Genomic DNA, 6000 nt, shown 5'->3' on the forward strand with positions numbered 1-6000 from the left:
TCTTGCTATATATAGAGGTTGGCAAAACGCGGTAAAATGAAAGTTTCGCGAATCTGATTTTTTCGGCTTCATTCTCCGTGAATTCTAAGATAGGTTTTGGCGAAAGAATTCCAAAACTCAAAAGAGGTCTCCTTGTACTTTTGGTAACTAATGCAAAGTCGGTGTAAAACTATTTTACCCGATAAGTTGCTTTTTGCATCGAATGTCGGAATAGAAAACTTCCTTCTGAAGAAAGATTGAAATCATCAAGAGAAATGGGTGTACGCGTGTAGAATCTTCATTTGAAGTTCTGAATAGAAAAAGTCTTCATTGTCGGTTGATTCTAGGGTTTTGAAATACCAGGGTTTCAGTTTCGGCAAACTTCCGATGATTGGAATCGGACGTTCGTAGATTCTAGAGTTTCGCCTCGAAACGATTGTCGTATAATGAATAAGAGAAGTTCTAACATTTCTCTGAAGATTTTTGGAATTAATTTCCATCGTGACTTTAAGCGTAAACTAGCTATTTACTAGGGTTTCTGACCAAGGTTTAAGCGTAAAACGATCGTACTATACCTTTTATCGATCATGATGCAATCCTTAGACTTTTCCTGAACTTTCTCCTTCATAATTTTATTTCATTTAATAAACTCTTGTTCAGGTTTCCCTTCATAATACATCAACCCTAATTGTGAATAAGATTTTATTCACTTAGCATAAGCTTAAAAACTTGGGTCTTACAGAAGTTTAATACTCAGATCAAGAAACAGATATTCATAAGCAAAGAAAAAATGGGAATATTTGGGGTCAATAAGCCCACGATGCTGCTAGGGGCGGTCTTGTCCCTGACATCCGGTGGTTCGGAGAAGGCCCTCTAATAACGAAGAATGACAGAGCCCACCGACCTTACTAGCAAGGTCAGAGATGGATTTGCTGGTTGATAGTTCCGATGGTTGATCGAGAACTCCTTGATCAGGGGCTTCTGAGATAGGGGAGGGCAGAGTGGCGAAGGTCGCCAAGCGATGGGCTTTGATCTCCTCAATGGAGGACAAGGTCCCTGTTAAAGACTGTAAGATCAAGTTTTGATCTAGTAGTACAACTCTATGTTTTGATGATTACAAGTTAACCTTTTGATATGAACAATTGTGGTACTCTAACGTGTTTTTCTGATTGTGCTATCTACAGGCTCTGACCTCAACTCAATCTCACACAAATCAGAAGCACTGTGTATAAAGAGCAACCCAAGCAACGCTTTCGCATTCACCATGTTCAGTATGAACAGTGGAAAAGCTTCAGAAGTTCTGAAGCTATACAAACTCTGATGTGGACTCAGTCGCTAGAAGCTCTGAAGATCCAGAAGTTCTGATAACCAAGAAACACTGAAGGTTCAGATGTTCTGATGGTGTAGAAGACTCTGAAGATCCAGAAGCTGAATAGTGGAAACTCTGAAGTCCAGAAGCAAGAAACTCTGAAGGCCATGTTCTTCCCTCTGAGTTCAGAATCAGAAGATACAATGGTCAGAGGATCTGTGCTTTCCCTCTGACTCTGATCAACCGGCTTCACAAGTTCCAATATGAAGTATTCCCCTGATCAGAAGTCTCCTAGGTTAAAAGGTCAAGTCGCTATCCAAGTACAAAAGCAAGTGTACCTTCCTGACGACCTACCTAACGTTCTCAGCCACAGCAGAAGCTGGATTTTCCAGAACTGCCCTCCAACGGTAGCATTTCCCATGCAACGCTCAACCCTAATCCTTGGAGTATATATAGAGGCTGAAGATTGAAAGAAGCGGCGAGAAGAAGTAATACACACGCGCAAGACATATTCAAAATATTCTAAGCTTTCTTTCATCTGAAATTCATTGAGTTTACAATTAGCTTTTTAGAAGCAAATCTCTTGTAAACAATTCTTTGATAAACAGTTTGTTTAGTTCCTTTAGGAGATCAAGGTTGATCGGATCCTAGAGAAGACTAAGAGAGTGAATCTTAGTGTGAGCTAAGTCAGTGTAATTGTTAGTCACTTGTAGGTTTCAAGTGCAGTTGTAACTCTTACCTGATTAGTGGATTGCCTTCATTCTAAGAAGGAAGAAATCACCTTAACGGGTGGACTGGAGTAGCTTGAGTGATTTATCAAGTGAACCAGGATAAAATCCTTGTGTGCTTTTCTATCTCTTATCTTTAGCACTTAAGTTCTCGAAAGATTTGTCAAAATCTTTAAGGTGGAAGTTTTGTTCTGAAAACGTTATTCAAACCCCCCCTTTCTACCGTTTTTCATACCTTCAATTGGTATCAGAGCGCAAGTTCTGATTACCACACCTAACAGTGTTCAGTGATCCGGGCCGGTGTGAAAAACAATGGCTGCCACCACCAGTGAAACTCAAAGTGATGGTTACAACGCAAAGCCTCCTATGTTCGATGGTCAAAGGTTCGAATATTGGAAAGATAGACTGGAAAGTTTCTTTCTGGGTTTCGATGCAGATCTCTGGGATATTATTGTGGATGGCTACGAGCGTCCAGTTGATGCAGATGGCAAGAAGATCCCAAGGTCAGAGATGACTGCAGATCAAAAGAAGCTGTACTCACAACATCACAAAGCAAGAGCAATTCTTCTAAGTGCTATTTCCTATGAAGAGTACCAGAAGATTACAGATCGTGAGTTTGCTAAAGGCATATTTGAATCTCTGAAGATGTCTCATGAAGGAAACAAGAAAGTCAAAGAATCAAAGGCATTGTCTTTGATCCAAAAGTATGAATCCTTCATCATGGAGCCAAATGAGTCCATTGAAGAAATGTTCTCCAGATTTCAATTGCTTGTAGCTGGCATACGACCTCTCAACAAGAGCTACACAACAAAAGATCATGTCATAAGGGTCATCAGGTGTCTTCCTGAAAGTTGGATGCCTTTGGTGACTTCAATAGAGCTCACAAGAGACGTTGAGAATATGAGTTTAGAAGAACTCATCAGCATTTTGAAATGCCATGAGATGAAGCGCTCAGAGATGCAAGATCTGAGGAAAAAGTCCATAGCCTTGAAATCCAAATCTGAAAAGGCTAAGGTTGAGAAGTCAAAAGCTCTTCAAGCTGAAGAAGAGGAATCTGAAGAAGCATCAGAAGATTCTGATGAAGATGAGTTGACTCTGATCTCCAAGAGACTCAACCGAATCTGGAAGCACAGGCAGAGCAAATACAAAGGCTCTGGAAAGGCAAGAGGAAAGTCTGAATCCTCAGGTCAGAAGAAGTCATCAATCAAGGAAGTCACTTGCTTTGAGTGCAAAGAATCAGGGCACTACAAAAGTGACTGTCCAAAATTGAAGAAGGACAAGAAGCCAAAGAAGCACTTCAAGACCAAGAAGAGTCTGATGGTGACATTTGATGAATCAGAGTCAGAGGATGTTGACTCTGATGGTGAAGTCCAAGGACTCATGGCCATTGTCAAAGACAAAGGAGCAGAGTCAAAGGAAGCTGTTGACTCTGACTCAGAATCAGAAGGAGATCCTAACTCAGACGATGAAAATGAGGTATTCTCTTCTTTCTCTACCTCTGAACTGAAACATGCTTTGTCTGATATCATGGATAAGTATAACTCTTTATTGTCTAAGCATAAAAAGTTGAAAAAGAACTTATCTGCTGTTTCCAAGACTCCTTCTGAACATGAGAAAATTATTTCTGATTTGAAAAATGAAAATCATGCTTTGGTAAATTCTAACTCTGTGCTTAAGAACCAGATTGCGAAGTTAGAAGAAATTGTTGCCTGTGATGCCTCTGATTGTAGAAATGAATCTAAGTATGAAAAGTCTTTTCAAAGATTCCTAGCTAAAAGCGTGGATAGAAGCTTAATGGCTTCAATGATCTATGGCGTAAGCAGAAATGGAATGCATGGCATTGGCTATTCTAAACCAATTAGAAATGAGCCTTCTGTGTCTAAAGCTAAATCCTTGTATGAATGCTTTGTTCCCTCTGGTACCATATTGCCTGATCCTGTACCTGCTAAAGTTGCTAAAAACCCTCTTAAAAGGGGATCTTTCTCTATGACTAAATATCATGCAAACATTCCTTTAAAATATTATGTTGAGACACCCAAGGTGATCAGAACCTCTGGGGTAACTAACAAAAGAGGACCCAGAAAGTGGGTACCTAAGGACAAGATTATCTATGTTGCAGATATCCTTGATAGCTCCACTGAAACACCAATCATGGTATCTGGACAGTGGATGCTCGCGTCACATGACGGGAGAAAAGCGTATGTTCCGAGAGCTGAAACTTAAGCCTGGAGGCGAAGTTGGCTTCGGAGGAAATGAAAAGGGTAAAATTATTGGTACTGGCACTATTTGTGTAGATAGTAGTCCATGCATTGATAATGTTTTATTGGTAGACGGCTTAACACATAACTTATTGTCTATAAGTCAATTAGCTGACAAGGGTTATGATGTTATATTCAATCAAAAGTCCTGCCGGGCTGTAAGTCAGATCGATGGCTCTGTTCTGTTTAACAGCAAGAGGAAGAACAACATTTATAAGATCAGATTATCTGAGTTGGAGGCTCAGAATGTGAAGTGCCTTCTGTCTGTTAATGAAGAGCAGTGGGTATGGCATAGACGGTTAGGGCATGCCAGTATGAGAAAGATTTCTCAGCTGAGCAAGCTAAACCTTGTCAGGGGCTTACCCAATCTGAAGTTCGCTTCAGACGCTCTTTGTGAAGCATGTCAGAAAGGCAAATTCACAAAAGTCCCTTTCAAGGCAAAGAATGTTGTCTCAACCTCAAGGCCGTTAGAACTTCTGCATATCGACCTGTTTGGACCAGTGAAAACTGAGTCTATAGGTGGCAAGAGATATGGGATGGTTATCGTTGATGACTATAGCCGCTGGACATGGGTAAAGTTTCTAACCCGCAAGGATGAGTCTCATGCTGTGTTCTCTACCTTCATTGCTCAAGTGCAAAACGAGAAGGCTTGTAGGATTGTGCGTGTCAGAAGTGACCATGGTGGAGAGTTTGAGAATGACAAGTTTGAGAGTCTGTTTGATTCCTATGGAATTGCACATGATTTCTCTTGTCCCAGAACTCCTCAACAAAATGGTGTTGTTGAGAGGAAGAACAGAACTCTTCAGGAGATGGCTAGAACCATGCTCCAAGAAACTGGCATGGCTAAGCACTTTTGGGCAGAGGCAGTAAATACAGCATGTTACATTCAGAACAGAATCTCTGTGAGACCAATTCTGAATAAGACTCCCTATGAACTGTGGAAGAACATAAAACCCAACATTTCTTATTTTCATCCTTTTGGCTGTGTTTGTTATGTTCTCAATTCTAAGGATAGATTGCATAAATTTGATGCTAAGTCTTCCAAGTGTCTATTACTTGGTTACTCTGATAGATCTAAAGGTTTTAGATTTTATAATACTGATGCTAAGACTATTGAAGAATCTATTCATATTAGATTTGATGATAAGCTTGACTCTGACCAGTCAAAGCTAGTTGAAAAGTTTGCAGATTTAAGCATTAATGTTTCTGACAAAGGCAAAGCTCCAGAGGAAGTTGAGCCAGAGGAAGATGAACCAGAGGAAGAAGATGGTCCCTCTAACTCACAAACTCTAAAGAAGAGCAGAATCACTGCAGCTCACCCTAAGGAATTGATTCTGGGCAACAAAGACGAACCAGTCAGAACCAGATCTGCCTTCAGACCCTCTGAAGAGACCTTGCTGAGTCTGAAAGGATTGGTGTCCTTAATTGAACCCAAGTCCATAGATGAAGCTCTTCAGGACAAGGAGTGGATTTTGGCCATGGAAGAAGAATTGAATCAATTTTCCAAGAACGATGTTTGGAGCTTAGTGAAGAAGCCTGAGAATGTTCATGTTATTGGAACGAAATGGGTATTCAGAAACAAGCTGAATGAGAAAGGAGATGTAGTCAGAAACAAGGCAAGGCTAGTTGCTCAAGGCTACAGCCAGCAGGAAGGAATAGACTACACTGAAACATTTGCTCCAGTAGCAAGACTGGAGGCAATCAGACTATTGATCTCTTTCTCAGT

This window comes from Lotus japonicus, chromosome 3 (genome assembly GCF_012489685.1).
Source record: "Lotus japonicus ecotype B-129 chromosome 3, LjGifu_v1.2".
Taxonomy (NCBI): domain Eukaryota; kingdom Viridiplantae; phylum Streptophyta; class Magnoliopsida; order Fabales; family Fabaceae; genus Lotus; species Lotus japonicus.